The 10,865-nt window shown below is 40.5% G+C and overlaps 1 protein-coding gene across 5 annotated transcripts in view; it reads left to right on the top strand.

The window, feature by feature from the left end:
- Window positions 1-10,865, top strand: part of KCTD1 (potassium channel tetramerization domain containing 1) — a 149,785-nt gene that overhangs the window by 4,703 nt on the left and 134,217 nt on the right. The window contains exon 1 of one of the 5 annotated variants that reach the window (XM_006016395.3): window positions 1,373-1,426. The exons of 2 other annotated variants lie outside the window; for them this stretch is intronic. The gene's annotated coding sequence lies outside the window, so the exon portion shown is untranslated. Of the gene's footprint in view, window positions 1-1,372; window positions 1,434-10,865 lie in introns of those variants that run through there. 2 more of the 5 variants (XM_006016393.3, XM_014524146.2) reach the window with 2 other exon arrangements.

Raw genomic sequence — 10,865 nt, 5'->3', positions numbered from 1 at the left:
AACGCACTGCCCCCCCCCCCCCCCCCCCCCCATGCTAGTGTGAGCTTTCAGTGCTCAATTTAGAAAACTTTTTGGAAGATGATTAGAGGGCATTTGAGCAATATTAATTTCCTTTAAACATGGAAATAGCACCTACTTATCACTAGAAAAACACAGGAGGAAAAGAACTGGACATATTTGTCAGTCACAGGATGGGCTTGAGTCCCAAATATGATGCAACCCTATATAAGGCAAAGGCAATCTTTGGATGAAGCAGATGAAGTATTTCCAATAGAATACGAAGGTCTTAATGCCATTGTACAAGGCACTGGCAAGACCTCATCTGGGTATACTGGGTACAATTCTGGCCAAACATGCTCAAAAGAGATGAAGTCATATTGGAGCAGGTGCAGAGAAGGGCTACCAAGATGATCAGGGGAGTGGATATCCCATCACAGGAGAGGAGATCAGAAGAGACTAGCACAAGAAAGGGAGGGAATATGATTGTTCTTTATGTACAGCTGGTGTAAATAGCAGAGGGGGAAAACAACTATTTAAGCTAAATGACAGTGCTGGCACAAAACCATAACTATAAGATGGCCATGAATAAATTTAGGCTGAAAATTAGAAGATGGGTTCTAGTCATTGGCACAGTGAGGTTCTAAAATTGTCTTCCAATAGTACTTTGGGTGAAACAAATCACTATGTTCCTAGGTAGTTTTCAGATGGATCTTGCTAAATTAATGAATGGAATATGTTATTGCTGCAATAGCAAGAGCCCCAGTCTTTCTGTTTTTGATCAAGACTTTCCACTGGCATGATTAATTTTCTAGTAGTAACCCCAGCTGCTTTTCTGATGCAACACATAGCAAAAATATCTATCTTAATAACTTGTCACTATTAAAGCTGTTGGGTTTGTTTTTGTCAAACATAGAACTTTTATTTTTAATGATTTTGGATTTAAACTTGTGAATTTTTTAGTTCTCACTTTAAATAAAAAGTTAAAACATAAAAAATAGGCTTCCCTTATCCTTCACCTCCCCTCTCCTTTTTAATGGGAAAAGTAAAAGACAGGGAAAGAAGGAAAAAGGCAAAAGTGTGCTTGAAACAGAGATTGAGGGGACTTCTGTGTTTTATTCTACAAACTACTTTTTTCTGTGAATGAAACAGTGTTTTTTAAAACCCATGGAGTGAAAATGAATTTGAAGTTTTACTTGAAAAATCTTGTTTCTGGGAGCAACTCTTTTGAAAATGGAGTTGGCAGGAGCTCTACAAATATGAGAAAAAGGAGTTGAGTTCTTTTATTGAACCTGGAGTGCTGAAGGCAGGTGAAAGTCCTCATCTTATCAGGAGTCATAAATAGGCCTAGATCCTTCTCAGGAGGAGATATGATTATTGTGAGAGAGGGGCTGCATGTTTGGAAAAGAATTCCCCATTGCTCAAGAAGGTAATTGGTATGTTTCTTAAAATGTACATTACTCTGTGCCCTACCAAACCAAAATGTACAGGCAATCAGAGTAGCAGCATAAGAAACAGCTACAGTTTGAAGAGTAATAGAGCTGTAGTCTGCTTATAGGAAGGGATATTGTTCCTTTTGAAAAACTTCTTGTGTGATTCTTTTTCTGAGGGGGGCAGTTTTCAGTACAGACTATAGTTTCCTTTATGCTATAACCCTGTGTTCATTATGAGACAGGAAAGTAAGGAAAGAAAACCTTTTGTGATCAGTATAATCTGAAATATGAGACTAGTTTAGTCTTCTGAATCTTATTCCTGCAGATCCATATACACATTTAATTATTTTTGTTCCTTATTAGGCTATTTGTTGTGTCAATGTTCTGCGGCTGTGAGTTCCATAGGTTGCTTATAAATAAGCTAGAGTGACCCTCTTATCTGCTTAGAAGCTGATGCCCTTTTAAATTCCATTAGCTGGCCTCTGCTCCCTGTATTATTAAGGGCATCCTATTTTTCCTTCTTCATACCATTCATTATTTTATATACCTCAAGTCTGTCATCTCTTGCTGTTTTCTTTCCCAAATAAAATAGTCCTGGTCTTAATCTTTTTGTTTAGAAATTCCCCCATATGTCCCTAATCACTTTTGTTGCCTCTAGCTATCTAGTATAGTTATCTAACACTCCCATCACTGTGTCTCACTGGATCTTTTAAAGCTAGTTCCAAAGCTATCAGCGTGAAGGAGACTTAAGGATGATATTGTGGCTAAAGGACATCATTGAGAATCAGGAGTTCTATTTTCAAATTTCTTGCTATGTAGGCTTTGCCGATGGTGTACCTCAGTTTCCCCCATCCATAAAAGGGGAGGATAATATTTGCATAAGGCATTGTGAGGTTTAACTGATATACACAAAATTGCTTCTAGATGTTTGGATGGAAAGTGAGTGCTATTGAAATACAACCTATTAAATACAGACTTTTCAGTTGTTTTTCCAAGATGCAGTTGCATATGAACTGAGGTTTGTAATTTCTTCTTAAGATCCTGATTGGATGTTTTGTGCATGTTTATATTTGTTACGCTAATTCAGTATTGGGTTCCAGATAAATTTAATTAAGTTGCTTCTCCTTGGTATTCATGGTGAAGTTCAATGTGGAAACTATGAGTAGCAAACTGGATTGCCCAAACAGACTCATGACTTTCATGTACCCCTGGGCATTTGGAAAGCCCCAATAGAGCCCTGCTGTGAGTGGAAAAACAGGATCCGACTGATGTTAACAGAGGATCACAAATCCTGAAGGGGTGCTGAATACCCTCCACTCCCCTTCCAACTTGGCATGTTGCAGCATCAGGCCAGGAAGACTGCTGGCTGGCCTCCAGTTTAAATAAACTAATTATAATTGCTGTAAATTGTGCTTTTCAGGAACACCAAGCTCCACAAAAACATTAGAAGGGATAACTAGATTGATGATATTCAACGGGCTGACAAAAGGAGTTCCCTACATATTTTTAGTCTAAAACTGTGACAATCTCAATTCTGACAGAACCTGTGCTTTTTCCCCCTTGCTTCTTATCTTTCTATTTCTTTCCCTCCCTGTTCCTTAGCATCTCTTCCGTCCTCTGTATTGGCTATACCACACAAAATCCTAAGTGGCACTGCATTTAGTCCTGGCTAGTTAAGACCTCCCCCATGCACCCAAACACAGATAGGCCCAGACAGGTTTATTTGGTCATTGTTCTGCTAACTTTGACAAGGGGACCAGTCCTGCCAGAAGCTTTATATAAGCCTGGGGAAGTCAACAGAATGACATGTGACTAAAAGTATCCAAACTGGGTGTTGGGGTTTGCACACAATCAAGTACCTTCTCTGCAGATTTACCAAGAGGAGGAGGCTGGACTGTTGGAAGCCAAAGAAAAGTATCAGAAACTGTCATATTTTCAAAGTGTAGAGCTGTGCTTTACCTTTTTTTCTTCCTTGATGGGCAGCTGGCTGTGCCAGCCTTTAATTGCATATGTGAACATTTTATAAATCTAACTGGACTCGATTTGCTCTTTCACCCTAGCAGTTATCACCCACATTTCCCTAACACTTCAGAATTATGCCTGCCAAACATTTTCTGACTTAAAAGTCATCTATTACAGAAGTGATTTTTTTTCAGCCCTTCCAGGCATGTTTTTCTTTCTTTTTGTATAGTTCAGATAGTTTCAAGGTCCTTTAAGCAGGCTGCTAAGGGTCAGCTTCTGCGTGTGTTCAAACTATATGTTTTTGTAATTACTCAGCACCCTGGAAAGACCTCTCTGCAGTTCTCCTAAAATATATATTTTAAACCTACGTTATTTGAATGCAAGATTGGTTTGCATATGTGAACTATTGGGTCCTATAGGATGTAGTACAAAACAAATAGGTTTAGTTCTTCCTTTCCCACTCGGATCCCAACCCTGCAGCTGAATCAGTGCAGATGGACTCCCCATTGACTTAAATAGGTCACAACAAGGTAGATTCTGTACACTTGCGGAGTTTCACTGAAGTCAGTAAGTACTATCCAACTGTGTGGATCTACTTGCAGTTTTGTGCCCTTGGTTTTTCAGAGTTGGAGTAAAGCTGTCAGTCCCCAGGCTCTGTATCCAAATTCTTTGTTTAATCTCTCTCTACAGACTTTTTTTCTCAGTCTAGGCCCCCTCTTGCTTTTACAGTTGGAACTAGTTGGAACTAGAACTTTATTAAGTTAAAGTATTAATAAAGTTCAATGGGAACTTCCCTCTAAAATCTCCTGTTCTTTACTCCCTTCCCTGCCCTTCCCCCCGCTTGCTTCCTCCCTCCAGATCCTAGTGTTGTGCATCTCTTTTATTTTTTATTTTTTTTATCTCTTTAAATTATTTTTTCCTAGCATTGGCAATCATATAGTGAAGCAAAGCATGTCTACATGGATGTTTCAGACCAGGACTTTTCCCACTCTTTTTCTGCTTTCTTGTTAAGCTCATGGTAAAGAAAACAACCCTGTAAAAATCCCTGTAAAATATCAGCCTCGTAGCACATCTAGCTCTTTTCCAGCACGTGCCTGCCCGTGGACTTAGTGAAATATGTTTCAGTGTTGAGTAGGCAGACCAATTTTAAATTTGTCATTCCTCCTACCTCCCAATGTCCTGGAAAGACCTTTGCTTAGGACTGTATTTGTTGTTTGTTGTACATGGGTGCATCTTGCATGGAATCTGAAACTGTAGGGTCCTGTGTCTAGTCAATATTAAGAAGGGGAATAAAAATAGTCAATGGCTGTGGAGAAATAAAACCAAATGAAAATCTTTTTGGGTAGGACAAGAACCACGATGGCTAACACCTATGCTGTGCTATAGTGAAACTATAAAATGTTAAGTTCCCTGGGTTTAAAAGGGAGAGAAGGGTTTGGGTGAGTAAAAGGGAAGCAACTAGTCAGAAGTGAAGAAATTTAAAAGCCTTAGCCTCAGCATGGAACTACTTAAGCATACCATAATTGCATCACAGAAGGTATGCATACCCTGAAACCAAAAAGGAAGCAGGAAAGTGAGAAAAAACAAACACAGTATGATGAACCAAACAGGTAACCTCCAGGAAAAGGAAATGTAGCCCTGGCAAAACCAGAAGAAAGGAACATATACTGTCAGGGAAAATGTCAGATGAGAACTAGGAGGATAAGAATAAATGTTCAAGAGCAAACAGACAAATACATAAAAGATGAATAAAGAAAAAAATCTTCCAGGAAACTGATGGGTTTCCTTGAATACCCAAGAGTTAAAGGTTCAACCAAAAGTAACAAAGATATGGTAGAGTCTAAGCAATGTCTTTGCCTCAGTCTTAACTGGAGATGATTTGGGGAAGATAATATCCTCCCCATACCTTATTTATATACTGTAATGAAAACCTGAGCTTGCCAAAGACTGAAGTCATTCAGTAACTGTGAGTGTCTGGGAGGTCTAAACAGCATTTGAACTCCTGGTTGATGGCATTTGTTTCTGTATTAAGTGTATTATATCTTAACAGGGGGGACCATGAGGTTTACATCACCCTCTCCCCCCCCACCCTCTGGCCCAAAAGACTGATGTGAAAAAGGTAGTTAGTTGTGTTAGGCAGAAAGGAGGGTAGAATTGTATCTTACAGGCTACCTAAATCAGATGCATAGCATAAACTTTTGTTAGCAGAGGGCTTATTTGATCAGATGCTGGGTGTGTCTACACAAAATATTTACTGCACAGTTGACTAATTAATTGCACAGTAAACATCTCCACATCTACATGTGTGCTCCTATTAGGACATACAAAACTAATAAGCTCAACAGCAGGGTAGGACTTTTAAATACAAGTCCTATCCTGCTGCAGAGGTTTTTTTTTCATATGCAGAAGCGCACATGTGGATGCTGACCAACTGGCTGGGGCATGAGGATGCTTCAATCCTAGGGTGTTGCCTGCCAGCTAGCTCCATGCTGAAGCTCCCTCGTGTCCCAGCCAGCCACTCTGCAGCACACTGAGCCCGGTCAGAACAGCCCCAGGCTGGCGGGCTGACCCCCCAGGCCCCCTGTTGTGACCCAGATCGATGTGCTGCAGTCTGGGTGCATGTGTAAATAGTGTGCCCAGGACCTTCCCGGAAGCAATAAACCGTGGAGCAGTAAGTGTGTAGATGTGCCCGGTGTTGATGAAATAAGCGCATTGCTTGTGAAAGCTTATGTTATGCAACTCTGATGTAGTTAGTCTATGAAGTACAAATCTACCCTAAAGACTGAAGTGTCAGAGAAGGAACTATAGGATCAAAATGATAAAGCAATAATGTCATCCAGAGCAGATGGCATTCGCCACAGATTTTGAAGAAATTAAAAAATGAAGTGGCTTCTAATTGTTTAAAAAGGATTGTGTAATTTCTCATTTAAATCAACTTCCTTCCTGTATTGGGGAACTGGAGGATGGCAAAAATCACAATCTGTTTCTTAAAAACCAGGATCATTACCACAGCCAAACCACAAGAATTGGTTGAAAGGGTAGGGTGTTTTATTATACGATAAACTTACCAATCATTATAAGATATACTACTGATAGTTTACTATGGCTTCTGCAAATGAAAATCATGCTTATCTAGCCACCTACAATTCTAGCACATCAGCAACACTATATAAAATGCAAAACTCTTGGTATAAAATGTGGTGGGAATCTCAAGAAGCCTGGGATAAGCTGTCTCACACGAAGTTGTTAAGGAAATCAAGTAATGGGGTAATCATGAGGTGAGAGGTAACAATTTTTCATGGTTTAAAATTGTTTGAGAGACAGAAACCAAAGAGTAGAAATAAAAATAAATGGCTTACAGAATACCTAAGGGTGTGCTCTAGGATTAATGTTCAATATTTTATTAATTATCTGAATGATAAGATGTAATTTTGCATATGACACAAAATTATTTAGGTTAGTCAGGATCAGGGAAGGCTTTGAAAAACTTTAGAAGAACCTGTGTGAACAAGCAGATAAAATTCAGTGTTGACTGTTAGGTAATGCACTTGGGGAGAAATAATTTTAGTTACCTATTTCTGGATTCTATAAAGCTGCTAATTCAGGAAGCGATTTGGGATTCATTGTAGAGAAATTTGATTAAAATCTGCTTCAAGGAGCAGAGGGCTAGAGAACAAACATATAAAGAATAGGATAGGCTAGAAAACGATATTGAAATACTGTACTCCAAAGCCATCATTCAGTTGGATGATACGTCTATACCCACAATGAGATCCTTTTCCATGCTGCAGTCCCTCTGTGACTGTCAAGAGGCTGAGGAAGGATCCAGTGGTGCAGGCACAATGGGCTGTTTTCCCTTAGAAGTCCTATCTTAGGGGGTATGTGAAAGCAGGGCTGGGGGCACCAAGGGCACACAGCTGCAGCATGCGTGGCTCCAGAGATTAGTATTCTGGTTTAGAGGGCAGCCAGAGGAGGCTGTTGTAAATTACACTGCCCTTAGGGCTATGTAAAAAATGCTAGGGGCTGCCATGCAGCCGCTTGTGATTGGGAGAGTGCAAAGGTGGCTTAAATCCACCCATGCCCTCCTTGCAGTGAACTGAAGGTTCTTTGCTCCAAGCTTCAGAAGCACAGCACAGAATGTCACCTCTGGAAAATGGTGTCAGCCTTGGTCACTCAGGCTTAAACAAAGAGAAACAGAAATGGAATGGGCCCAAAGATGGCAAATTAAAATAATTAAAAGGATGAAAAAGCTTCCATCTGAGAGTGAACATGTTGAGAAGAAATAATAAAGGTACACCTAATAATGGATGATGCATTGAAATTAAATTGGCTGCTTCGTTTTGCCCTCTCACGGTACAAACAGAATTTTGTGCGACAATGGTAGAGCATCATAAAAAGTATCTTTCTTCTCATCAAAACTTTATTAGAATAAGGAAGCTGGTATTGTCCCCAGTGGACCCACTTCTACTAGAAAGCTTATTCTGCTACTAGCAAATATTTTCATTTAAAAATGCACTTATATGAAAACTTGAGAGTTCTGGGGTGGCTAAGAAAATTTGAGAGGAGGCCTGAATTAGGGAAAGGTCTAGTTTATAGAAAGGAATAAAATATGATTAAAGCACAGATTAAGTTCCTTTAATCTTGCAGCTAATATGATATTTGTGGGATGTGAGGATTATAAAATGCTTGTGAAGAACCAGAGTTCATAATATTGTTTTTTGGGTTTTTTGTGGCCTGTAATATTTCAGGCTCACCAAAGGACATTATAAAGGGGGGGATAATTTAGAGGATAAATTAAAACAAGGAAGTTTGCTATACCACAGAGGCAGAATAAGAGAATGATATGGCATTCTCTTTTGTCACATTGGCTCTACTATATAGCGTGGGCTTTATATACATGAGTCCATGCTATATAGAGCACAGTGGCTCTATTTTACAGGTTAAAGAAATAAAACACTAATACTAATGCATATCCAACTAGATATATAATAGAGGGATTTCCTAAAACTCCCACTGTCTGTAGAGGGTACCGGTATCTCCTGTAGAAAAATAAAGACACCTATGTTCAGAGAGAATTTAATCTTAAAGATTTATTTGAGGGCAAGAGTTTAGTATGATTCTTTTAGCTCTGCCTCGGGTGAACCCAATCATACTATTGAATGGCAACATGCTGAAAGATGGACACTTCTGGACAACAAAGGAATGTGATTAGTGTTACTAAGGAGGCAAAGAACAGACTAAAATTTTTGTAAAAGAGCCTACAGATGTAAGTGGGGAGGGATAAATGCAGAAGGAAGATGAGGAAAAGAGAGAACAGACAGAATAGAAAGGAAAATGGATAGAAATAAAGCAAATAATTGCACGGGGGCAAGGCCTGAGTGGACTTCATAGTTGGGGGAGGGGTTCCAAAATTAATGTTGCTCTCTGCCCTTTTCATTCATTGTTAACTGACTTCTACTGCCCTCTATTCATCCCCAAAGTGTTTCTGTATTTCACAGATGGCAGGACAGGGTGGCATGTTAGTTCAGAGAGGCATGAACTTCTGTAGGCAATAGCCTACTTCATCAGATCCTATGAATTGGCTTTTTCACAGAAACTTGCCTTTGAAAGTCCAGTATTATTTGGCTTGTATCTTTGTCTCCTATAGCCTGAGAATATTAGATGTTAAATCTCCGGTCTGTGATAATGTCAACACGCTATGCCTTGCAGAGAATCCCAGAGAAAAAGGAAGGGTACAATGTGTGACTGGAGAAACTCCTTCCCCCACACACTTTTATAGAGTGCTATGATTGGACCTATTGTTAGATGCATCCGAGAGAGAAGGAGGGAGAGAAGACAGTTAGATTACTGTCTTCTCTTTGTTGACCATGCAGTTCTGTAACTGAATGTGTACCTGACTTTAGTTTTGAGAAAATATTTTATGAATTTGATGTACATACCTGTCACCATTTATCCGATCCTATTCAGCTTCTCTTTACTTCAGTGTAGGTGCTCAGAATCTCACTGGATTTGATTGTTTAAAGTTAAATTTGTGTTTAGACGCTCAAGTGTCACTCAAGTTCTTTAGTTACCTACCATGTTTGTTAGCCAGAAGGTGCTAATGGCTGCCCCCATGGAGGCTTTGATCCATAGCTCAGTCATATTGCTGGGAAAGCTGGATGTGGATAACAACCCTTCTTGAGAACTGCATTGAAGGAGCAACTAACCAATTATGTAATGAGATAGCTCCTAACAATAGATACAATGGGCTGTGTGCTAGGGCTGTCAGAAGTTTAGACATTTAGTTTGGAGATTCTCTGATTTGCAGGGGCAAAGGGACTGTTTGGTAAACTGTTGTGTATCAAAGAGAAAATGGAGAAACAGAATTTGTTGGAGTATAAAAGAGCTTGGAGGAACAGGCTTGGAAATCATGAGCAAGGAGTTGCCTGCAGTTGTTGCTTTCTTTTATGTTCAAAAAGACAGGATTTGGTGTTTGTAAACCAGATTGTACCAAGAACTGTTTTATCTATTTTTACTCTTCACGGAAAAGAATCATGCAAGGCCCTCAGTATTGACTGACCATTTAAAACAGAAGGCAATAGAAGCAAAACTGCAAGGCCAAATCCTGCAATTGTTCTCTGTACACATTTTGCTATAGGTTCATCAGGAGCTAGGATCCTATTGCACATGTAGACAGCCTATTAAATGGGTACTTTGCGTCGGTCTTTCATCAGTCCTATGCCCACTACGGGACAGGGAGGTCCGGGTGAGGGAGATCCCTTGCCCTCCATCAATGCTGACCTCGTAAGGGAACACCTTGAGAGGCTAGATACCTTCAAGTCAGCCGGCCCTGACAATCTACACCCCAGGTTACTCAAGGAGCTGGCGAGCATCATAGCCCAGCCCCTGGCATGGATCTTTGAGAGCTCTTGGCGCTCTCGTGCAGTGCCTGAAGACTGCAAGAAGGCCAATGTGGTGCCTATCTTCAAAAAAGGGAGGAAAGTGGATCCGGCAAACTATAGGCCCATCAGCCTGACCTGTATCCCGGGGAAGATCTTAGAAAAGTTTATTAAAGAGGCCATCCTTAATGGACTGGCCGACACTGACATCCTGAGGGATAGCCAGCACCGGTTTGTTGCGGGTAAGTCTGGCTTGACCAATCTCATTTCCTTCTATGACCAGGTGACCTATCACCTGCACAAGGGAGAAGAGATTGATGTCATATATCTTGACTTTAAAAAAGCCTTCCATCTGGTATCCCATGATCACCTCTTGGCGAAACTGGCCAATTGTGGCCTTGGGTCCACCACGATCTGCTGGCTGGGGAATTGGCTCCGTGGTCGGACCCAGAGGGTGGTGGTTGATGGAAGTCAATCATCATGGTGCCCTGTGACCAGTGGGGTACCCCAAGGCTCTGTCCTTGGACCCATATTGTTCAACATCTTCATTAATGATGTGGGCATTGGAGTCAGAAGTGGACTGGCCAAGTTCGCC

This window comes from Alligator sinensis, unplaced genomic scaffold (assembly GCF_000455745.1).
Source record: "Alligator sinensis unplaced genomic scaffold, ASM45574v1 scaffold117_1, whole genome shotgun sequence".
Lineage (NCBI taxonomy): Eukaryota > Metazoa > Chordata > Crocodylia > Alligatoridae > Alligator > Alligator sinensis.
Note: the sequence above shows the minus strand (reverse complement) of the source record. Positions and strands in the feature narration are given on the sequence as shown.